The sequence below is a fragment of the Hyla sarda genome, chromosome 12, assembly GCF_029499605.1.
Source record: "Hyla sarda isolate aHylSar1 chromosome 12, aHylSar1.hap1, whole genome shotgun sequence".
Taxonomy (NCBI): Eukaryota; Metazoa; Chordata; class Amphibia; order Anura; family Hylidae; genus Hyla; species Hyla sarda.
Window position 1 is genome coordinate 24,730,394 of NC_079200.1, and position 26,011 is coordinate 24,756,404.

The 26,011-nt window shown below is 45.0% G+C and overlaps 1 protein-coding gene across 1 annotated transcript in view; it reads left to right on the forward strand.

Moving 5' to 3' along the window:
* The first annotated feature begins 13,679 nt into the window (after positions 1-13,679).
* The window catches only part of LOC130296256 (transcription factor CP2-like protein 1), a 247,943-nt gene continuing 235,611 nt past the window's right edge, over positions 13,680-26,011 (forward strand). Inside the window, exon 1 of the mRNA XM_056547638.1 lies at positions 13,680-13,840. The gene's annotated coding sequence lies outside the window, so the exon portion shown is untranslated. The remainder of the gene's footprint in view (positions 13,841-26,011) is intronic.

The window sequence follows — 26,011 nt, forward strand, 5'->3', positions numbered from 1 at the left end:
CCAGAGCACCTCCAGCTGTTGCAAAACTACAACTCCCAGCATGCCCAGACCGCCGTTGGCTGTCTGGGCATGCTGGGAGTTGTAGTTTTGCAACAGCTGGAGGCACCCTTGGTTGGGAAACACTGACCTATACTATATAGTCCAACATTTTAGGAGTTGTAGTTTTCATTTTAGACAGCTGCTGAGCCTCAGGCTCTATCAGGGCATGCTGGGAGTTGTAGTTAGTAATGAAGTGCAACTCCCCAATTTTAATAGCGATCAAAAATTTACATCAAAACATAAATGGTCCTGTTGGGGGGGGGGGGCTTGTGTCTTTACAAATGCCGTCCACAGCCAGTATTGGTGAACAGGTTCTTTCTCACCACTAAAGGAGTAGTGCAGTGAAAAAAAAAAAACTTCTCCCCCTAGGTTTTGGATAGGGGATAAGCTTTATAGATCGCGGGTAGAGATGAGCGAACTTACTGTAAATTCGATTCGTCACGAACTTCTCGGCTCGGCAGTTGATGACTTATCCTCAATTAGTTCAGCTTTCCGGTGCTCCGGTAGGCTGGAAAAGGTGGATACAGTCCTAGGAAAGAGTCTCCTAGGACTGTATTCACCTTTTCCAGCCCACGGGAGCACCGGAAAGCTGAACTAATTTATGCAGGATAAATCATCAACTGCCAAGCCGAGAAGTTTGTGACGAATCAAATTTACTGTATGCTCGCTCATCTCTAATCGCGGGGAGTCTGACTACTGGGACCCCCTGAAATCTCCTGTACCGGGCCACAGCACTCCACAGGAAGCCGCAGCGGACACTCCCCCTTAAAGGGGTGCTCCGATGGAAAAACGTGTGTTTTTTTTATTTATTTATTTTTTTTTTTTATAAATCAACCGGTGCCGGAGTCAAACAGACTTCTAAATTCTATTAAAAAAAGAAAAAATAATCCTTCCTCTGTTATACAGCAGCTTATTACTGGAAGTTCTTTTCTCTTAGAGCCCTGGTCAGATAAGAGATTCAGACACCTCTGTCCAAGTCAGGAATTCTCCAGAGTAGGAGAAAATCCCCATAGAAAACCTCTCCTGCTCTGGACAGTTCCTGATATGGACAGAGGTGTCAGCAGAGAGCACTATGGTGAGACAGAAAAGAAATAAAAAAAAATAAAAAAAACCTCTGTAGTTATATAGCAGCTAAGTACTGGAAGGATTAAGATTTTTTTTTTTTTTTTTTTTTTTTTTTTTTTGATAGAAGTAATTTACAAATCTGTTAACTTTCTGGCACCAGTTGAAAATTACTTCTATTAAAAAAATCTTATGCCTTCCAGGAAGGAAGAAAGATGAAGTTACATAGAAACATAGAAGACTTAAAGGTAGGAAGACAATGTAATAGAGCAGCAGGAAAGGCTAGCAGAATGCTTGGATGTATAGGGAGAGGTATAAGTAGTAGAGGAAAGTGCTCATGCCGCTGTACAGAACACTGGTGAGACCTCACTTGGAGTATTGTGCGCAGTACTGGAGGCCGTATCTCCAGAAGGATATAGATACTCTAGAGAGAGTTCAGAGAAGATACTAAACTAGTACATGGATTGCAGGATAAAACTTACCAGGAAAGGTTAAAGGACCTTAACATGTATAGAAGAGACAGAGGGATATGATAGAGACTTTTAAATACATAAAGGGAATCAACACAGTAAAGGAGATCTAAAATAAATAAATAAAAACTACCACAAGAGGACATAGTTTTAAACCTTTTCCCCTCTAATTTAAAACTAATATCAGGAAGTATTGTTTTACTGAGAGTAGTGGATGCATGGAATAGCCTTCCTGCAGAAGTTGTCGCTGCAAATACAGTGAAGGAGTTTAAACATGCATGGGATAAGCATAAGGCTATCCTTCATATAAGATAGTGATAGGTATAAGGCTATCCTTCATATAAGATAGGGATAAGCATAAGGCTATCCTTCATATAAGATAGGGATAAGCATAAGGCTATCCTTCATATAAGATAGAGATAGGTATAAGGCTATCCTTCATATAAGATAGGGATAAGCATAAGGCTATCCTTCATATAAGATAGGGATAAGCATAAGGCTATCCTTCATATAAGATAGAGATAGGTATAAGGCTATCCTTCATATAAGATAGAGATAGGTATAAGGCTATCCTTCATATAAGATAGAGATAGGTATAAGGCTATCCTTCATATAAGATAGAGATAGGTATAAGGCTATCCTTCATATAAGATAGGGCCAGGGACTATTCATAGTATTCAGATTATTGGGCAGTCTAGATGGGCCAAATGGTTCTGCCGACACATTCTATGTTTCTATGTAGTGACACAATCAGGTTTTTATCGTAACAAGTCATTGTTAAAGGGGTACACTGGTGGAAAACTTTTTTTTTTTTTTTTTTAATCAACTGGTGCCAGAAAGTTTAAACAGATTTGTAAATTCTATTTTAAAAAATTAAGATTTTTAAATAGAAGTAATTTCAAATCTGTTTAACTTTCTGGCATCAGTTCATTTAAAGATTTTTTTTTTTCCACCGGAGTACCACTTTACATGGGTACTCTACTGGCCAACGTTCCGAACATTTAGTTCCAAACACTGCAAGTGCTGCAGGGATCGGCCACTTCCCTCTTGTCCCCACACCCCGCCCCCTCCCATAGACTTGCATTGAGGGGGTGGGACGTGATGTCACGAGGGAGCGTGGCCGATCCCTACAGCATGTGTTCAGCATTCGAACATAAATATTCTGAACACTAGCCAGTGGAGTACCCCTTTAAATCTGCCAGGTCTTCAATCACGACTGTTTTTGTGTGTTTTTGATGAGCAGTCATGTGCTTCGTAAGGTTCCTCACTTCTGTCGGCCCCAAATCAACACCGAGCTGTCTGCTTACTATTGCTGTATTCAGTAAGGAGCCTTACAATATTCATGTCTTCTGCTCGATAGAGTTGGCACCAAACTGAGGGCAGAGGCCAAGTAGGCATGGCCTGTTATCTACTCCATCACTAGGCTGTATGAGTGCCACATTAACCACATTGCGCTTTTACAATATATATTTTGTAAATAAAATGTCCAAATGCCATTCACTTAAAGGGGTACTCCACTGGAAAACATTTTTATTTTAAATCAACTGGTGCCAGAAAGATACAGATTTGTAAATTACTTCTATTAAAAAAAAATCTTAATCCTTCCAGTACTTATTAGCTGCTGTTATGATCCACAGGAAGTTCTTTTCTTTTTGAACTTCCTTTCTGCCTGACCACAGTGCTCTCTGCTGACACCTCTCTCCATTTTAGGTACTGTCCAGAGTAGGAGAAAATCCCCGTAGAAAACCTCTCCTGCTCTGGACAGAGGTGTCAGCAGAGAGCACTGTGGTCAGGCAGAAATGAAATTCAAAAAGAAAAACTTTCTGTGGATCATAACAGCAGCTGAAAAGTACTGGAAGGATTAAGATTTTTTTTTTAAATAGAAGTAATATACAAATCTACTTTACTTTCTGGCACCAGTTGATTTAAAAAAAAAAAAAAAAAGTCAATGGAGTTTCCCTTTAAAAATTAAACTACACTGGCAAAACCACAAGCATGTATTCTTTTGCATGTAAATAAAAAGCATTGTGAAGACACTTGGGGTATGACCATACAAACAGTTGGTCTTGTACAGCCGGCAGTGGCCACACAATTTCATGGCTGATATGGCCTCAGGTTGTGAAAATACTACACTAAGGCTCTTCAGCTAATGCAACCTAGACCTCCTATGAATTCTCTGGCTGTGCAGAGTGGGTGTGGTGTTTGATCACTGCATCTGTTAATTAAATCAGTGCTGGCCTTCGGAGATGTGTATAAATACTTATATAGCCTGATCTCATAGAGTAGATGGAGCTGAGAAGGGGGTATGAGGGATATAGTAGGGGGCTATATCTTTTAGTTTGCAAGAAGTCAAAATCCAGCTTTGACATTCTATTATGACACATTAAAGGGGTACTCTGCCACATACATCTTATTCCCCCTATTCAGATCATTGGGGTTCATTCTTCTAGGGACCCCTGCAATCTCCGGGCCAGCAGCAGCGGTGTCTGGAACACTGAAGCTTGCACGTTCGGAATGTCACGCTATGCCCCCTCCATTCATTTTGATGGGGTGTGACGGCTAGAACAGAGCTGTCTTACCTCCTCCCATAGACTTGAATGGGGGGGGAACCTTTGCAGCCTGCATCGCCAGTCATCGAGCACAGAGCGCAGTTCGCTCGGTGACCCGAATTGCGGGAGGTGCCGGCGGCCCGGAGATTTCCGGCCCGGGGGTCACCAGCGGCGGAACCCCCGCGATCTAACATCTTATCTCCTATCCTTTGGATAGGGGATAAGATTTGTGTGGTGGAGTACCCCTTTAAGCACTAAACGGTTGGGAGAGTCAGATTGGTGATCGCAGGAGTCACTGTAATTAAACATATAAATGCAGCTACACTGAAATAAAATGTTACTGTATGACTAATTATGGTGAGTGTACATACTGGGGAAACAATGGGCTTCTTTAAAGGGGTACTCCAGTGGAAAAATGTTTTCAAATCAACTGTTGCCAGAAAGTTAAACATATTTGTAAATTACTTCTATTAAAAAAAAATCTTAACCCTTCCAGTACTTGTCAGATTGAATACAACTTCACAATTTTCTCTGTAGAATACAGCAGCTGATAATAGTGCTCTCTGCTAACACCTCTGTCCGTGTCAGGAACTGTCCAGAGTAGAAGCATATCCCCATAGAAAACCTCTCCTGCTCTGGACAGTTCCTGACACGGACAGAGGTGTCAGCAGAGAGCACTGTGGTCAGACTGGAAAGAACTTCACAGATTTCTCTGTAGCATACAGCAGCTAAGTACTGGAAGGATTAAATTGTTTAAATAGCAGTAATTTACAAATCTGTTTAACTGTTTGGCGCCAGTTGATATGAAGAAAAAAAATTTAAAGATAAGTACTGGAGGATTAAGATTTTTTAAATAGAAGTAATTTACTAATCAGCTGCTGTATGCTCCACAGGAATTTTTTTTTCTTTGTCTGACCACAGTGCTCTCTGCTGACACCTCTGACCATTTTAGGAACTGTCCAGAGCAGAAGTGGTTTGCTATGGGGATTTGCTCCTACTCTGGACAGTTCCTGACATGTACAGAGGTGTCAGCAGAGAGCACTGTGGTCAGAAAGAAAGGAAATTCAAAAAGAAAAGAACTTCCTGTGGAGCATACAGCAGCTGATAAGTACTGGAAGGGTTAAGATTTTTTTTTTTTTTTATAAAAGTAATTTACAAATCTGTTTTAACTTTCTGGTGCCAGTTGATATGAAAAGTTGACCATGTAAAACCAGACTATCCTGCCACACAGGCTCTTCTCAACTCTTAGCACAAGGCAGAACCCGAATAGAGCGAGGCCTCTCCTTGTAGTATGCGGAGAGAGGTTTTATTGCCAGTCTCGTCATCAGTCAGGCCTTGTTGGTAAGTTTCCAATACGCTGTGCCGACAGCTAAAAATCAATATCCACTGTCTGTAGTCAGGAATGCTAAAGAAAAGATGCAACGAAATGCAAATCCCAGTTCTTCTTTGAAGCCGCTCACCCTGAACACCGCTGCTATGACGGTCAACCGGGCGCTCTGCCTGCTTCATGCCAGCTGCCCCAGTATAGGCAGGTCTGTCTCGCAGACAGCTGAAGGTTGACATGAAACATGTGGTTGACGTGAAACATGTGGTTGACGTGAAACAAGAGTCTCTCTTGGTTTAAAGCAGTGGTCTCAAACTGTGGCCCTCCAGATGTTGCAAAACTTCAACTCTCAGCATGCCCGGACAGCCAACGGCTGTCCGGGCATGCTGAGAGTTGAAGTTTTGCAACATCTGGAGGACCACAGTTTGAGACCACTGGTCTAAAGGCTTTTTTCTATGTCTGTCTGCACTTTGTCGCCATCTTCTGTGGTTGAGCCTTGTTTTAAAGGGGTATTCCAGGAAAAAACTTTTTTTTTTTTTTTAATATCAACTGGCTCCAGAAAGTTAAACAGATTTGTAAATTACTTCTAATAAAAAATCTTAATCCTTTCAATAATTATCAGCTGCTGAAGTTGAGTTGTGGTTTTCTGTCTGGCAACAGTGCTCTCTGCTGACATCTCTGACATCGGGAACTGCACAGAGTAGGAGAGGTTTGGAGGTTACTATGGGAATTTGCTTCTAAACTGGGCGGTTCCCAAGACAGGTGTCATCAGAAAGAACTTAGACAGAAAAGAACAACTCAACTTCAGAAGCTCATAAGTACTGAAAGGATGAAGATTTTTTTAATAGAAGTTATTTACAAATGTGTTTAAAGGGGTACTCCAGTGTAATTTTATTTAATTTTTTTAAATCAACTGGTGCCAGAAAGTTAAACAGATTTGTAAATTACTTCTATTAAAATATCTTAATTCTTCCAGTACTTATTAGCTGCTGAATACTACAGAGAAAATTTCATTTATTTTTGGAACACAGAGCTCTCTGCTGAATCACCAGCTCTCTGCTGACATCTCTGTCCATTTTAGGAACTGTCCAGAGTAGGAGAAAATCCCAATAGCAAACATATGCTGTAAGGAACACAGTTCCTAAAATGGACAGAGATGTCAGCAGAGAGCACTGTGGTCGTGATTAGAGATGAGCGAACTTACAGTAAATTCGATTTGTCACGAACTTCTCAGCTCGGCGGTTGCTGACTTTTCCTGCATAAATTAGTTCAGCTTTCCGGTGGGCTGGAAAAGGTGGATACAGTCCTAGGAAAGAGTCTCCTAGGACTGTATCCACCTTTTCCAGCCCACGGGAGCACCGGAAAGCTGAACTAATTTATGCAGGAAAAGTCATCAACTGCCGAGCTGAGAAGTTCGTGACTAATCGAATTTACTGTAAGTTCGCTCATCTCTAGTCGTGATGTCAGCAGAGAGCTCTGTTCCAAAAAGTAAATAATTTCCTCTGTAGTATGCAGCAGCTAATAAGTACTGGAAGTATTAAGATTTTTTTTTTAATAGAAGTAATTTACAAATCTGTTTAACTTTCTGGCAACAGTTGATTTAAAAGAAAAAAAAGTTTTCAAAGTTTTCCACCAGAGTACCCCTTTAACTTTCTGTAGCCAGTTGATATATAAATAGTTTTTTTTCCTGGATAACCCTTTAATGCCCAGTCTCTTCTGCATCCTATTTTTGCTGTGATCTCATGGTGGTTCTGGCCGCACCGAAGTGCGGAGCAGTGTTCTGTAACCTGTCTTCTTCTAGCTGTCAATTTAACCCACCCCTGGATTTATAGGCTTTGCAGCACTCACAGAGCACGGGGCTTTTGTCCCAGAGCTCTATGCAGCAGGGCCGAGCTGGTTGGTTTTATAGAGATTAATATTGATGGCAGAAACGTATATAATGTGCACATCTATCTAGCGGACAGCGTCCTAGTGTCAGATAGGAATGAGAACAGAGAAGCTCTGGTGTATTGGAGCGATTACATTTCTTATAGAGCACAGAATGTCATATATTGATACAAGTGATAGGTGGAATCTTCAGATCCTAAAGCTCCAGGCAGAGAATAGAGAATTAATGTGAGATGGCATGCTGGGAAAATTGACATAATGCCGCTACTAGGAAGCTAACAAGGGCTGGGAATTTATTCACTTTAGGTTCACACATGCAAAGGGACCGTGCCATTACTTTTTTGCTGTCCGAACTGTATTCACACTGCAGAAATTTTGCACATGCGCACCAATTCCGCTTCCGCATTCATTTGCGTGGTTTCTGGCTTGAGCGGAATTGGTGCAGAATGCCGCATGCGGAAATACAAAAGAGTAAATGGGAGTGCGGAATCCCATAGAAATCTATTGGGTTTTAATTCAAAGGGGTACTCCGGTGGAAAATTATTATTTATTATTATTAATCATCAACTGGTTCGAGAAAGTTAAACAGATTTGTAAATTACTTCTATTAAAAAATCTTAATCCTTTTAGTACTTAATAGCTGCTGAATACTTCAGAGGAACTTCTTTTCTTTTTGGAACACAGTGTTCTCTGCTGACATCTCTGTCCGTTTTAAGAACTGTCCAGAGTAGGAGAAAATCCCCATAGGAAGCATATGCTGCTATGGACAGAGATGTCAGCAGAGAGCTCTGTGTTCCAAAAAGAAAATAATGTTTCTGTAGTATTCAGCAGCTAATAAGTACTGGAAGGATTGATTTTTTTTTTTTTTTTTTTAATAGAAGTAATTTACAAATCTGTTTAACTTTCTGGCACCAGTTGATAAAAAAAAAAAAAAAAAAAAAAAAGTTTTCCATCGGAGTATATCTTTAAGGCAGAATCTGTGCGAAATTCGGCATGCGAAAATTCTGCCGTGTGAATAAACCCTAAGAGTCATCATATTTGTTCCTAGGGGCTTCTCCCTCACAAGCCTTGATACATCTCTACATGTTTGGGTTCAGGGAGAGATCTATTATTCAAGGCACAAGACCAGGCAGAAGCTGCTGGGGACCTTCATGAAGACTTTAGGCAGCACCCAGCTCCGCTGCCTTCTCCATATTATCTGTCCATCCCGCCCTTTCATTATTATGCTTATGAAGGCTGCGGATGAGTGCGCAGAAACATAGCGATCACCTGTGACTTTCATAAGCATATTAGTGAAGGGGCGGGACAGACGGAGAATATGGAAGAGGCAGGGGAGCTGGGTGAGCTGGGTGAGCTGGCTCCCTGCCTCATTTTGCTCACTGGATAGCAATACAGCAGCAAGTTTACACTGCCAGAACTCTGCATATACTGAACGGATTTATAGAAGTGACCCCTCTTTGTAAAGCTGTTCACCCGCACTATAACCCAGTATATTGGGTTTAGTGCGGGTGAACAGGGTGTTGTTTTATCTTTTTAATGGGAGCTGTGACTTGAAAAATCTTTTGACAAGTTCTAAAGCTGTCAAAAGGTTTGATCGGTGGGAGTCTGAGTGTCAAGGCCTCCCCCGATCAGGAGAATGAGCTGGGAGAAGACCACGCTTAGCATATTCTCACCTCTGTGTCTATGGAGCTTTGGTGTCTGGGGTGTTGCAATACTGTAGCAGGGTCTGGTGGTATTAACCCTGTGGGGTAAGGTGTTATTAACCCCTGATTAGTCGTGACACCAGGATGTGGTTGCTTTCTGTATAAGACCCCGCCGACAACCAACCCAGAAACGGCAGGCAATAAAGGTAAGTCCACAGCAGGAATTGTGCAAATAACTGGAACTTAAACTGCATAACTGTTCCATAAGAAATTTCTCTAAAGGCAACCGGGATGCAGGATACCTCACAGGCTTGCTGGGACTTGTAGTATTGAGATGATTTATGCAGGCCACTGTGGTACTAATTGTATACTTGAGTAGTAGTCACTAGAATTGGAGATAGCTCGATAACTCACACTTTGAAGTGGCTGAAGGTTCTTTAGGCTTTGGACTAGATGAGATGAATTTAGTAGTTTCTGGTATTGTGCTTGGCTGAAATCCAGGAGATAAGAGTGAATTTAGAGACTACAGCCCTTTATATACTAGGGGGGGCTGGACTAAAGCCCGTTGTTTGCAAAGCCTGTAGGTCCTGTACCCAGGGAACTCTGGGTACATCACATGACAGTAGATCACATGACCCAGGAAGGTTCTATATATTTGTACAACTTTATATACAAAGAACAATATGCATAATACATTTACAATGCATTTATATAAGGTGAACAAGGGGTGAGCCTATGGACTGCAGGGACTCAGGAAGGGTACAGTACCATGTCCTGTACCGAGACACCACAGAGCATTCCTTGATCATGTGACCCAGAGCTGGGAGAGGAGTGCATGGCCGTCTGGTCCTCTCCCAGTTCGTGCTCCTGATCAGTAGTGCTTAAAACTGGTGGACTTAGTATGTCCTTGTATTACATAGATGGGGACTAATGTGAAGGGCCACCATGTAGTATTATATTCCCCCTGTAGTGGTTGCTACTTTCCTTGGAAAAAATCTGCTGTGTGCCAGGGGGTGTAAATGAAAGCCAATTATCTGAGGGCACTTGCATTATGGAAAGGGTTGTCCTGGGGCACCGAAGTTTCCAATTCTGTAGAGCCCTTTGTTACTGCCTGAAGGCCAGTAAGGATGCATTCACACCATGATTTAGCAATACGGTGGCCGGATCTGGAGGGGTAATTTAAATGCCGGTCTCTGCCGTATCCCATTCATTTGAATGACGCAAACAGTCAGATAGTGACTCCGGTCAGCTCATGTTTGAACCGTATCAGTTTTATTGCCGGACCAAAACCACAGTTTTCAGTCTGACAATAAAAACTGATATGGTTAAAAAAAATAAGCTGACTGGAGTCACTATCTTACTCTGTTTGGCTTATTCAAATTAATGGGATGTGGTCCGGGGACATGGCAGGGGACGTTTTTTTAAATTCCCCTCATTGCTACTAAATTGTGGTGTCAGGTGCAGCGCAGATGTACTTGACTTGTGGCTGCAGGACACACACACAGCTCTTTCGAGGAATGGCACCATCTTTGCCACTTTCACTGACGTCTTCCCTCTTCCGGTCTGCCTCCAATCTGCGTCCTTTCCCTTTCTTGAAACAACGGGACAAACTATGAGCCCCTTCGCAACCGGAGCACTCATGCTTGAACTGGCATCCTTCCTCAAATCAGCACTGGCCCTCATTAAACTGTCAACAACACCCTTTACCTGCCCTTGCCGGCTGGATCCAGATCCGGATGAACTGGCGCCATTCCGAAAGGATTGCCCTCTCCCCCGCGGCATGGCAATCAGCCGCATCCAAAGACTGATGTCTTTGTGATCCCAGCGCAATGAAGGCCGAACTGCCTTCCGCTGCTTAAACTGTTCATCGTACCGAAACCAAGCGATATCCCCATAGACCCGGTAAGCCTCTCCCACCGAATCTAAGTAACAAAAAAGGCCCGAGCAATTCTCCGGCGCCTTTTCCCCAATGACGCTGGCCAATATGGCAAAGGCCTGCAGCCAATTAAGGCTGAACTTTTCCAGCGGCAACAAGGAGAAGATCTCCATGTACTCATCCTTCCAGATCTTCTCCTTGACCTCCACCTTCAAATGAGCTCCAAGCAGGCCCTCGAAGCAAACATAAACCTCCCCCCGTGCCCAATTTGCCAAACGCACATCCTCTCCTGCCCTAACCACCGCCACAGGAGCCCTGCTTCCGCTACCTGTCAGAACCGCAACCCCCACCCCATTCGCCACTGGCAGACTACGCGCAGCCTCCGACTCCCAAACCGCCGCCTGGGACCCCTTTCCAGCCATTGCCCAATCCTGCAACAGCCCTTTTATCATCCTGCAGTAAAACATGTAAGCCCTCGCCGCAGCAGCTCCTCCAGACATCCTGGGTAAGTTAAAAGTACTGCTACACAACTTCTTTCTTCAGCTGGCTCTCCTCACACACTGAACCCCCTCCTGGCGTCACAACAAATTGGGTTAATACCACCAGACCCTGCTACACCGTTGCAACACTCCCGACACCACATAAACTTCCCACCTGGCCCCTCCCTCTGCCTGCCCTGACCTATCCTTGACACCACATTCACCTGGCGGGCTTCTGGTCTGTCCCCTGTCATGGACCCCTCCATTCCAATGCTGTCCACTCCGGGGTTGTCTTAGAAGCCCAAGACAAAAAATTGTCAGAAAAGAGAAAAGCAACAGAGCTGTTCAACTGAATTCGGTCTTTTCCTTTTCATATCAAATGTAACTGGATCAGTTTGCAGTATCATGGGGGATGTTAATATTTTACACTTCAGCTCTGTTCCGTTTTGGCTGCTTCCTCCTGAATTTGGACTAGAAAGAAGTACGAATTATCTGGAAGGGATCAGAGAGCTCTCCGCATTCCCAGTATTACGCACAAGGGGTGGGAAAAGGCAGGAAGTCTGTACGGTGCAGCGAGAGCCGATATCTGCAGAGCCGGAGCGACCTCAGACTAGGAGAATAGTTTTGGTACATAGACTTCGTAAAGTAACACGTGACCATTTTATTTCCTGTGGTGTTAAAGGGGTACTCCGGTCCCAAGACATCTTATGTCTGATTGTGGGGGTCCCACCACTGGGGACCCCCACAATCTAGCATGCAGCACCCACTTGTAAGCACTGCTGGAGGCTCTCAGTGTTATGCCTCCCGACCACGGGGACAGAGTGTGATGTCACGCCCTGCCCCCTCAATGCAAGTCTATGGGAGGGGGCGTAAAGGACTCCCCCGCAAAAAAAAAAAAAAAAAATTTTTTTTTAAAAATAATTTCTTAAAATATTTTTCTAGTTCACTACTATGCTCAAAATTTTTGTCTCCCTTTTATATCATATATATCTATACATCCACATCTATATGCGCTAATTTATTATATATATCATCCATTTATCCATATTTATAATACTGACATATATGATTAGTTGTGTGTATTTGTGTGTATTTACATTTTGTACATATGTAATCCAGTCGGCATTTTTCGCAATCAATGTTTAAAAAAAAAAAAAAAAAATCCAGTCCATAGTTTACTAGAGACACAAATATATGGACTATATAAGACCAAAACCTAGATGGGGTATCTATTGTATCGCTACTGAAGAAGGGGTCACCCAAAACGCGTTTAGCCCAGATATATACCCCAAGAATACAGACCACCCCAAATAAGAACTGTGTCCAATTCGCAATTGCTGGAACCTCCCAGTTTGAGGACCACTGTGCAGACGAGCGCCTTTCAGCGCTGGAATACATGAGGACGCCGCCAGCATCTGACTTCTGAAAATAGGAATCCCCCTTTAAAAACACAGGTCATGTTTTTTTTTAACCACGGTCAATGAATATATGTTCTACAGAAATAATTTCAGTAGGTTTTGGACACGTGTATCTAAAATATTATCCAAAATTAACCGGATACCCTTTTGTGACCTAAGACACACTGGGTCCACTTATTTCCTATCTCTTATTGTGTTTTCTCTCACAGAAGTTGTCGGGCTCAAGAATCCTTTCCGGCCGCCCCCTTGGCAGGATTGCCCTTCAGTAGTTGTCAGACTCACACACTAAGGCACTGATAACCTTTTCAAGTATTTCCTATTGGATTCTCTATTAACACCATAGGTGCCTCACTAAAAAAAAAAAAGGGCATCCCCACCCTACAGAGGCTGCCCATTTGTTGTCCCCAACCCCTTCCACTGCCTTGTTCACCACTCACATATCTTCTATTCCTGAAGCATTTCTCCAAGAAGAGCTATTGATGTCTGTTCTTCATGGGATCGGACAGTGAATTGATCCTGGTCGCTCCAATGCGTCCCGTTGGGCGTCTGTGCCGTCAGATGTTCTCTCTATGGTATATGCCGCCACTGGAATTGCATGCAGCCCCAATCCGTCATGTTTACATCATTTTATTTTTTAAGTTCAAAATCCCTGGAGGTCTAGAGTAATACAATGGTTAAAGAGTATGTGGTGTCCCGGTACAGGACTTGTCCTGTACCATCCTTAAGTCCCCTCAGGAAGAGTCCCTTAGGTCCATAGGGCTCTCCTGCAGGGCTGCCCCCTTGTTGCCTGATGGAGATGCAAGGTATATTTGTTATGTGTAACTATTGTTAATATGTATAAAGTTGTACAAAAGTGTATAAAGTGTTGGTCATGTGAACTATTGTCATGTGACATACCCAGAGTTCCATGGGCACAGGAACCTGAGGCACTAGCAACCAATGGGCTTTAGTCCAGCCCCCTAGTATATAAGGGGCTGTAGTCTCTATTCTCTCTCTCTTGTTCCTGCACTCTCTTAGAAAGCACACAGTCCTGTATACTGCAAATTCATCTCTTCTAGGCCAAAGCCTAAAGTCCAGCTGACACTTCTAAACCGTGAGTTACAAATGTCTCTACAAGTGACTACTACTCAAGTAAATATATATATTAGTAGCAGAGTGGCCTGCTGCTTTTTCATCATAACTACAAGTCCAAGCAAGCCTACGAGATATCCTGTGTCCAGTTACTCCAAAACCCTTGCTGTGGACATTCCTTCATTGCATGCCTTTTTTGGGCTGGTTGTCGGCGGTCTCTATGCGGAAACAACCACATCCTGGCGTCACGAACACTAAGGGGTTAACAACATCTTACCCCCGGGGTTAATACCACCAGACCCTGCTACATCCATTGCAACACCCCGTGGTCACCACAAGTACCTCACATGATCTTGCTAAATGTTATAATCCTCCCAGTTCACTGCCCCCATCATCATAAACCACCCCCTCCCTTTATTTTTATAATTTTTTAGTTTTCTACCTTGATATTGCTCTGTATTTTCTGCTCAGTCTCAGTCAGATTCACAGACTGGGAAGGGGCGTTCCCCAAAAGGCGTGACATCATCTGAAGCCATACAGGGGAGAACTTCCTCTCTCACTCCGCTACACACAGCCCGGAGCAGTCCAGTGTGAGATGAGCTATGATTGGCTAAGGCTGCACCCCCTCTCTCAGCGCCCCAGACTGCCTTTCCTAATTTTGGACTTCTGCCAGGCCAGCAGGAGTCCAAAGTCTGTGCAAAAGATCGGGGAAAATGTGCTCTGGATAAGTAGGGAGACACCTAGTGGCAGCTTTTTTAAACACAAATAAAACATAGAAAACGTAATTAGAAAGATTTTTTATTTATCATAAGGAGTGCTATAGCAAAAATTAGTTTTAATGAGAGCGCCCATTTAGTCTTGAATTGTACAGTGGTTGGGTCAACGGTAAATTTAGGTTGCTCCTGAAGGACTTTTACTTATAGGGACCTTGGGCAACTGACCAGTTTGCCAACCCTGAATTCACATTTGCTATGTTATTATAGGGGTCCTGTGATACAACTTATCCCTTATTCAAAGGATCGGAGATAAGTATCTGATTGCAGGGCATCCAATTGCTGGGACCCCCTACAATCTCCTGCCCAGCACCCTGTGCCCCCGAATGGAGCGGAGGCCGACAGGCACCCTCCATGCATTTCTATGAGAGAGAGGCGGAGATACAGCATTCGTGTATCTTCGGCTCTGGCATAGAGATATATGGAAAGGGCATGTTGCCCACTAGTCAGTATGGGGGGGTCACCAGTCTCCTCGCAGCGAGTGGAGATTGCTCCATGCAGAAGGAGAGCTGGGCACCGGGAAGGAGCATGCTGGGAGATGTAGTTCTACAACAGTGATCCACAGGTTTGTGACCACTGTTCCATAACAAGCTATGACTGCATTATGCTGACAGCAAATGGGATAGAGCAGTGGTCTCCAAACTTCGTGCCTCCAGCTGTTGCAAAACTACAACTCCCAGCATGCCCGGACAGCCAACGGCTGTCCGGGCATGCTGAGAGTTGTAGTTTTGCAACAGCTGGAGGCCCGCATTTTTTTGAAGATCGAGTCTAAAAACTAATCCTGGACAAGATTTTTAAAGGGGTACTCCTGTGGAAAACTTGCTTTTCTTTTTGGATTTCTCTTCAGTCACGACCACAGTGCTCTCTGCTGACCTCTGCTGTCCATATTAGGAACCGTCCAGAGCAGGAGAAAATACCCATAGCAAATATATGCTGCTCTGGACAGTTCCTAAAATGGACAGCAGAGGTCAGCAGAGAGTACTGAGGTTGTGACAGAATTGAAATCCAAAAAGAAAAGCATTTCCCCTGTAGTATACAGCAGCTAATAAGTACTGGAAGGATTAAGATTTTTTTTTTTTTTTCATTTTTTTTTTTTTATAGAAGTAATTTACAAATCTGTTTAATTTTCTGGCACCAGTTGATTTAAAAAATAAATAAATAAAGTTTCCCACTGGAGTACCCCTTTAAGACAACACAGTAGAGCCTGAACCAAATGTCTGGCACCTTAGCTGCTGGTGCAGAATATAGAGAGGTTTTTAAAAACCCAGTACACGGTCTGCAGCTTATATACTTTTATATATATATATATATTTTTTTTACATATGGCTTAATAGAGACATAAGAAGATTTGGCCGATTTTTACCTAAACGAGGCTTTAAAAGTAAAAAAAAGAATAAACCCTTCAGATCCCTCTTAGCTCGGTGTTACGTGCCCAAATGCGTCTGCCTGAAAATGACCCGGTTGAGTCTGCTTGTCATTTATTTATTTATTTTTTTCCCCGCCAGCAGAAGAGGGGTTAATGGAGCGTAATGCGCAGAGCTAACTGGGTGTGCATAAAGCCAGGAAGCCACTCATTATTTATAGCCGATCTGCTTGTTGACTGGTAAAGGATTGTGAGTGTGCCCTGCTGCCCAGATGAGCGGCCCAGCGGAGGGAGGTGAGAGGAGCGCGGTTGCATGTTTTTGTGTTTTTTTTTTATTTTATTTTTTTTCAATTTCATCCAACTAAAAGCACCTTTCTAGATGATTGAGACTTGGTAAAGCGAGCTTGTAAAAGTGATTGGGGATTACCGCGGTGAATGTTTTCTGCCTCGGCCAAGAAGGAAAATGTGTATGCGGTGGATTGGAGCTGACGGCATATGTTCTCGTGCCCGTCCAAAATCTATGCCTGCAACCTACTCAGTGTTGATAAGCAATAACTCTGCAAGCCAATATTTCCCCTGAATGTTCCAGGTCATGACTGTGTCCCATAAAACCATCTTCAATTCACTATTAGGACATTTGTAATTTACTAAAAGGGACGGTGACCACGCCCATTTCTGCTTCTACGACCCAGACAACACATAGGCCATAAGGTCTTCAGGTTCTCAGTAGAGATGAGCGAACTTACAGTAAATTCGATTCGTCATGAACTTCTCGGCTCGGCAGTTGATGACTTTTCCTGCATAAATTAGTTCAGCTTTCCGGTGCTCCGGTGGGCTGGAAAAGGTGGATACAGTCCTAGGAGACTCTTTCCTAGGAATGTATCCACCTTTTCCAGCCCACCGGAGCACCTGAAAACTGAACTAATTTAGGCAGGATAAATCATCAACTGCCGAGCCGAGAAGTTCGTGACGAATCAAATTTACTGTAAGTTCGCTCATCTCTAGTTCTCAGGTGAAGTCAATAGTCTTTGTTTGCAACATGTCCCCCAGACCATACATCCCAACCCTTACCACTTCCTGCCACTTCCCCCTTTAAAGGGGTTCTCCACTGCCCTGCCTTCCGAAGCTCCGCTCGCAACGTCCGGAAGTTTATTACTCCAAACTTCCGTGTTCAAGGCCGCCCCCTCGTGACGTCACGCCCACCCCCTCGTGACGTCACACCCTGCCCCTCAACGAAAGTCTATGGGAAGGGGGCGTGACAGCGGTCACGCCCCCTTCCCATAGACTTTCGTTGAGGGGGCGGGCGTGACATCACGAGGGGGCGGCCTCGAACACGGAAGCCCGCACACAGCGTTTGGAGTAATAAACTTCCGGACGCTGCGAGCGGAGCTCCGGAAGGCAGGGCAGTGGAGAACCCCTTTAAAGGGGTTATCCACCATAAGGTGATTTTAGTAGTACATACCTGCCAGAACTGGGTATTTCCTGTTTAATTTCGTTCTCTAAACTACACATCCCATAGTTCCATAGTTTGAAAGTATGAGGTCACTTTCCTCCCTCCCACATATCAGCCACCCCAACCATTGAAACACACCTGTGATCCCTTCACCAGTATTTCCTAATCAGGGTGCCTACAGCTGTTTCAAAATGAAGTCTCTCCCGCCCAGCGATTGATCCACCCATTGAAGCAGGACAGACTCCCTCTGATCACCTGACTAGTGATGTCAGGTCTCGACGCACTGCAACCTGGCAACCTGGGAAATCCCGAGACCTGAGTAATTTTGTATGCTGTTAAAAATAAATATTGGGGCGAAAATCACAGACGAATTGCAAGAAAACCGTCACATACAGGTACAGACATTATATTATGAACTACACTAACTTTACAGCCGCTGTAGCATAGTCAAATAAAATAAAGATCCTGGAATACCCCTTCAAGGGGTATTCCAGTGTTTGTAAACATAACCCCTAAACACAGGGGATAAGTGTCTAATTGCGTGGGGTCCAAGGCTGAGACCAACGCTACATCCTTACATGGCCTGTTTCACTCCCCGGTCTACTCACCGGTCCCCAGAGCACACTGCCCCCTCATCCTGAGACCTGCAGGAATGACGGCCTACTTAGCCAATTACCAACTTAGATAGGACCCCATTTCAGCTGTCGGTTGGCTGAGTGGGCCACCAGACAAGCACATCTCCGCTCAGGGGAGAAGCAGCTGACTGGTAAATCCAGTGGTCAGAGCCGAGCCGGTACAGGAGCTGGAACCCCCTGCGATTAGACACTTATCCTGTGGGCCCACTGCGATCTCTAGAATGGCGTTCGTGCATGGAGCAGGGTCTACACACCTCCTCTGTGCATTTTCTATGGGAACAGCCGTGTACAGCGATGGCATGTCTGTACTGCTCCCATAGAAAATGCAGGGGGGAGGCGTGTAGACCCCACTCCGTGCACAGGGAAATTCAGGCACAATTCTGGTGTTTGCGGTGAGTCCCAGCGGTAGGACCCCCTTGCGATTAGATATGGTGCCTGTGGATAGGGGATACGATTTTAAACACTGACTTACCCCTTTAAAAACATTTCTCAAATTAACTCTTCAGCCATTGGTCGATGGAAATACTCGTATATGCTCTCCTGCCTAGAAGACTGCGATATCCACATCTTCGGCATCCCTGTAACACCCTTACACATCCCTCCAGTCCATCCTTAAAGGGGTACTCCACCCCTAGACATCTTATCCCCTATCCAAAGGATAGGGGATAAGATGTCTGATCCTGGAGGTCCTGCCATTGGGACCCCCGCAATCTCTGTGCAGCACCCTGCGTTCCTTTAGAACGCTGGGTGTCAGTGGCTGGGGTCGTGATGTCACGACCACGCCCCCTCGTGACGTCACACCATGTCCCCTTAATGCAAGTCTATGGGAGGGGGCGTGGTGGTTGCCACGCCCCCTCCCATAGACTTGCATTGAGGGGGCGTGGGCGTGATGTCACGACCCCTGCTGCCTGCTCCAAGCGTTCGGAACAAAATATTCTGAACGATGGGGCAGCGGAGTACCCCTTTAAGGGGAACCTGTCCGACTGAACATGAAAAGTAAAGCAGTAGAACCTTAGCAGATTAAAAAAAAAATATATATATATATATATATATATATTTATGTGAAAAATATTTAGTAAAACTTGTGATTTATAGTCCTGCTCTTTTTGGGCTTAAGAGTCCAGTGGGCGGTGTTATCAGTGACTGGCCGTTATTTCTGTATGTACTTTCAAACATAGCAGGCTGTCAGTCCCTAATTAGGACCGACAGCCTGCTATGTAATCAATATATTACAAGTTTTACTGAATATTTTCCCACAAACCCATATATCATTACATTCAGTAAATTCTGCTCTATAACATCCTGCTGGCGGATTAGACAGAATGTTCAATGTGGCAGGTTCTCTTTTAAACTTTTCTTCCTGGATAATCCACCTCTTCCCTTGTTGCCCGTCACCCCCTCTGCCAATCCATTTACTGGCTACCTATTGCCTGGAAAATACATTTCAATAGGCCGTCCACAACCTGCCCCCTCCTCATGTCTCTTCCTTTTATCTCCTGATACCACCCACAAGTAATATCCGATTCCTGTAGGACCAGCTTCTCCGCTCCCTCTTGTGTTCTTACATCATCTCCTCCAAAATTACTCACCGCCTCCACCGCTCCCGAGCAAATATTTCTTTCCATACCAGACTGGTACTCAGTAAGCTTATATTAAAGACTACCTGTCATCAAACCATATTTTCTAATCTAACTCAGATTATATTCCCTAACTACTCCTAACACCCCTCCTGCCCTTAAATAAATAAATAAATAAAAATTCCAAGCTTTTAAAAGCTTTGTTTTACACCTTTCCCCTTACTCACATTGTGTGAGCTCCCGGCAGGACAAAGTGGGCGTTCCCCAGCAAGTGCGAGGTCTCTGAAGCCTTGACGAGCTCTGCCTCCCCATGCCTCACATGCACTTCCTGAGTTTGGTCTCCTGCCAGGCCGGGAGGAGACCAAACTAACTGTCTGACTTACGGCAGGGAACAGAACAGAGCCATCTAGTGGCCGTTTTTTCAGTCACATTAAAAACATATAAGGGTTGAGAATTTTAACAGCAAGTAAAGAGCAAAGTGTTTTACAATTACATAAGGAACAATATATTAAAAGTTTAGGTTGGTGACAGGTACTCTTTAATTGAAAAATCTTCCATACCAGTGTGCACACTCTGTGAACCTAAGCGTGCATATCTGCTTCTGCTGGAAGAGTCCTTATAACCAATACCAGAGCTGACTCCATTGAAGTCTCATGCCCACAGCCATATTCTAGATCTTTTTGTAATGTGATCTTATTGGCGCATACCTCCTTGTAGCATGTTTTAACCAATGCTGTATTGCAGTGGTCTTCAACCTGCGGACCTCCAGATGTTGCAAAACTACAACTCCCAGCATGCCCGGACAGCCGTTGGCTGTCCGGGCATGCTGGGAGTTGTAGTTTTGCAACATCTGGAGGTCCGCAGGTTGAAGACCACTGCTGTATTGTTTAGGCATGGTGGCACATTGGAGAAGTCACATATAGAAGTGTAAGGTCTCATTGTTATCAGCTTTGCTGTGTGCACGAAAATCTTAAAGGGGTTATCCAGAAAGGCAGCTAATTTCTTCCAAAAACAGCTCCACACCTGTCCTTAGGTGATGTTTGGTATTACAGCTTGGCTATATTTCCTTTAATGGAACTAAGCTGCAATACCGCACACAACCTGAGGAAAGGTGTGGTGCTGTTTTTGGAAGAAATAATCCTGGGTAAGGCTGGGTTCACACTACGTTTTCTCCCATACGGGAGCGCATACGGCAGGGGGGAGCTAAAAGCTCGCGCTCCCGTATGTCACCGTATGCGCTCCCGTATGTCATTTATTTCAATGAGCCAGCCGGAGTGAAACGTTCGGTCCGGTCGGCTCATTTTTGCGCCGTATGCGCTTTTCCCCCGGACCTAAAACTGTGGTCAACCACGGTTTGAGGTCCGGTCGTAAAAGCGCATACGGCGCAAAAATGAGCCGACCGTTTCACTCCGGCCGGCTCATTGAAATGAATGACACACGGGAGCGCATACGAAGGCATACGGGAGCGCGAGGTTTTAGCTCCCCCCTGCCGTATGCGCTCCCGTATGGGAGAAAACGTAGTGTGAACCCACCCTAACCCCTTTAAGCACAGCCCCATGTTTGGGGGGCCTATTAAAAGTGGCTATTTTATAACCCCTTCATTTCAGGGCAATAGTGTATTACATGCTGGCCACCAAACCATGCAGTAAATGGATAATCTAGGTTTGCCAGAGAGGGTGCTTACTTTTACATATATCTGGCAATCTGGTGCCCTTTTCTCTCCGGTGTTTCAGAAAAGTGAAAACTGATGGTAGAACTGATCCCAATAATTACAATGGGACAGTTTACATTTTTCTGGTGCCTCAATGTGGATGGGGTATAATAGGACATGCCACACAGTGCCGGACAGGAGAACATGTCTTGCTGCATTCCCCATCCAGTCTGCACAAATAATGAATCCCGGATACTAAACAACTGATGCCAACTGATGCCCTTTGCACAGTTTCAGGACAGTTTTAAGCTGGGTTCAGTAAGCCGGATGGCCAGATATGTAAACCCCACACTCACTACCTATTCAACCCATCATACATCATCCATCCCGCGCACAAGATCCCCGGAGAGGGCACACCCGGAGGAAGGCAGCGGGACCACCGGGTGGGTGCGCGAACCTGCACGGGCGGTGCAGCGTGGCCCCAAATTAGGCCAACAGCGTAACATTGACAAGGTCCAGATCATTGTGCGCGGGGGTCTTCGGCACTGGTTCCAGCACGCCGGGCAGGGTTCGCCCACCCCGCGCACGGGATCCCCGGAGAGGGCACACCCGCAGGAAGGCAGCGGTACCGCCGGGCGAGTGGGCGGACCCGCACGGGCAGTGCAGAATTACATTAAGCAACTGGCCAATGGGCGAGCGGGCAGAAAAAAATAGAAAAAGAAACTATACTTACCTAGCCCTGGTCCCTCGCTGGTCCAGTTCGGCTCCATCTTCTCCCCTGATCTTCCTGCTTTTGAGACAAGTGCTTGGTGGAAGACCTGCCTGCTCAGCCAATCACTGGCCGAGACAGGACACCGCCAAGACTAGTGTTTGGCTAAGTGGGCAGGTCTTGCACCAGTCGCTTATCTTGGATGCAAGAAGACAGAAGGTCAGGGGTCTGCATGTAGTCAAACAGGATCTGTGGGGGACTGGGGGTAGGTAAGTATAGTTTTTTTCCCCCTACTATTTTATGAATTTTACGAAATGCCGGATAACCCCATAATGAGTTGTATGAATGTGTCACACTGCTGTTGCTCCCGTCAAAGTATCTCTTTTGTTTTTCTTTTGTTTTTTATGACTTTAATGGCCGTTCTCGTAACGGCTCCCATTTACTATAACGGGTACTGTCGGGCGGTGTTTTTTGACAGGACTAGCAGGAGAAAGAAGACGGTGCAAGCAGTAATTTTTCACCCTTTATTTCCACCTGTGTGAAAGAAGCCTTAGGCTAGGTTCAGACTACGGAATCTCTGGGCAGAAAATTTCCGCCCGGAGATTCCGAGTGCGGCCGACTGAATCTCCAATAGACTGCAATGTGTTCCACGCGGATTTCCGCCTGAAGAAAGAGCAACGCCTTTCTTCAGGCGGAAATTTCCAAGCGTATTTTCCATTCACAAATTCCGCTTTACAAATTCCGAAGTGTGAATTTGTGAATGGAAAACCATTCACTATACAGTACATTTTAGCAAGCGGAATTTCCGTAGTCTGAACCTAGCCTTATATAGAACACAAAAAAAAACTTAAACATACTATCAAAATATAGTCAACAATTCTAGTTAATGTTATAGAGCTTTATTAGGCTAATGCCTTTATTAGGTCCTGTATTGCTGCTAATGGGATATAATTGTAACAATGTGTATAGAACAGGAAACCCTTTAAGACCATGCAATCTGTGATGGTAGCGCACTCCTTTACTTGATAGGACAGGTCACTGGGTCCTGATTAGAGATGAGCGAACTTACAGTAAATTCGATTCGTCACGAACTTCTCGGCTCGGCAGTTGATGACTTATCCTGCATAAATTGGTTCAGCATTTAGGTGCTCCCGTGGGCTGGAAAAGGTGGATACAGTCCTAGGAGACTCTTTCCTAGGACTGTATCCCTCTTTTCCAGCCCACCGGAGCACCTGAAAGCTGAACTAATTTATGCAGGATAAGTTATCAACTGCTGAGCCGAGAAGTTCGTGACGAATCGAATTTACTGTAAGTTCGCTCATCTCTAGTCCTGATATTTAGGAAGGCAATGGGTAATGATAGTGCAGTTGCTGAGGAGGAAGCAAAAATAAAGGTACTCAGTGCTGCTATACAATGCAGCGTGGGCAAGATGGAATATAGCATTAAAAAAAAGCAGTGCAAGCCCTAAGGACAAGACCAAGAAATGGAGCGGAATGAATGTAGGCAACAGAGCGGACTGAGAGCGGAGAGAATTAAGGGAGATAGGAGGGAAAGGGAGGCTAGAAATGAGGACAAGAGGGAAAGATGGATGCAGAGCAGCGAAACGGGGGAAGACAAAGGAGCAGAAGGGAGGAGTTGGGGGGCAATAAGGGGTTAATGCAGGCTGGAGGGCAACATTGTGTGGATTTTTGGAATGAATTAGTTTTATGATTTCATACGGGATAAGAAAAGTGAAAACTTAGTGGTGGACACAGAGTACGGATCAAACAGGAGATAATGCCAAGTATGGGGGAAATGGAGCGGACTATTGGAGGGAAAGTCATAACATAGATGGGGAGGGGGGGGGGCTTTGGGTCTTATTTTTCAAAACTTTGTAAAAAAAAAAATTTAAAAAAATTGTAAGAAATCAGAACTAATCTCGGATTGAATCAGAAGACAATTGCATAATAACCCCAGCATGACACCACGGATAGAAAAGCACTAAAAGTAAAATAAAGACAATTATTGCAAAAATGCAAATAAATCTACAGCAAACTAAGAAGTCGTAAGTGGACGAGAATGGCTGAAGGACACAACTGGATATACAAAATAACTTACCGTATATACTCGAGTATAAGCCGGGGTTTTCAGCACGAAAAATCGCCCCCCCCCCCCCCCCCCCCCCCCCCTCGGCTTATACTCGAGTGAACTCTCCGCCTGTCAATCCCTTCATCAGTGATCTTCAACCTGCGGACCTCCAGAGGTTGCAAAACTACAACTCCCAGCATGCCCGGACAGCCATCGGCTGTCCGGGCATGCTGGGTGTTGTAGTTTTGAAACCTCTGGAGGTCCGCAGGTTGAAGACCACTGCGGCCTTCGTCATCATCCAGTACTCACCTCCCCTCTGCGGGAAGTTAGGGTGAGCTGGTCCGGGCCATCTATGCTGCAGGGACCGTCCGGTGGGGATGGTTAGTCGTTGCGGGCTGTCCATTTTCACCGGGGGGGACTCTTCTCCGCGTTTCGGGCCCGGCCCCGGACTAGTGACATTGCCTTGACGACGACGCGCAGGGACGTTCATGCGCACGAGGCCCCCCCCAGTGAAAATGGACAGCCCGCAACGACTAACCATCCCCGCCGGACGGTCCCTGCAGCATAGATGGCCCGGACCAACCCCTAACTACCCGCAGAGGGGAGGTGAGTACAAAACAAAAAGGGGGGTGGGGGGGGGGAGCTGGATGATGACGAAGGCTGAAGTGGTCTTCAACCTGCGGACCTCCAGAGGTTTCAAAACTACAACTCCCAGCATACCCGGACAGCCGATGGCTGTCCGGGCATGCTGGGAGTTGTTGTTTTGCAACATCTGGTGGTCCGCAGGTTGAAGACCACTGATGAAGGGATTGACAGGCGGTGATGATGAAGGGGGGGATGATGACGGGGGTCTGGATGATGACAGGGGGGATGATGTATTTCCCACCCTAGGCTTATAGTCGAGTCAATAACTTTTCCTGGGTTTTTGGGGTAAAATTAGGGGCCTCGGCTTATACTCGAGTATATACGGTAAAAGGTGGAAAGAGGAAGGGGAAGCTTTGAAGGTGACTGATACAGCCATGGAAGAAAATGAATTATTCATTGGATCTTAAAGCTGACACAGCAATAATAGAAGAAAAATAAAGGAAAAAGATGAAAAGGAGCTGCTCGGCTATAGGGCTGGTAGCTGGCGGATGGGATTTCATTCCTCTGACACCTTAATGACAACAGATACATTAACACTCATCGCTATATATATTTACACCAGTACTTCACCCCCTGATCAGCACTGAAAGGGTAATGACAGAAGTGCTGGAGCTGCCAGAGGGTCTTCTGATAGGTGGCCCTGCGTGGGACAGATATGGTACAGGCAGAGCATAGCCTGAGGGCTGGATGCGGGGGTGGATGTACACACACACACATTTATATATATATATCTAAATATACAGATATAATGAGAAGATGAGCAATGGAGACAGAGAATGGGTGCTGGTGGGCACATTTCTATCTCTGGCACTGAGCTCTCTGCATACGCTGTTCTATTGTTTGCGTTCAAGCTGTGCCTTGCCTCCTCATGGTCCGCTTGCATTGTCGATTCTCTTTATTATACACATCACAGTGGTCCCTCAAGTTACAATACAGTGATCCCTCAACTTACAATGGCCTCAACATACAATAGTTTCAACATACAATGGTCTTTTCTGGACCTTTGTAACTTGAAACTAGACTCAACATACAATGTACAGACAGTCCAGATCTGTGAAACGTGTCACTGGCTGGAAGAACCGACCAATCAGAATGGGCATTCACTGGTAAAACACATGTAGTCCAAAAGTGCATGCACTGACTGGCTGTCTGGTAGCGCCCCCTACAGTAAAGGGAGGTATTACATGTTCTGTACTACTTTTAACCTATGCCAGGGTTAGCTGCTCCTTTGGACACCAAGTAAGAGCGACTCCATTTTACTCTTAGGACACTGTGTGTACTGTACAGGACCCTGTAGAAGCTCCTGTCCTCTACATAGAC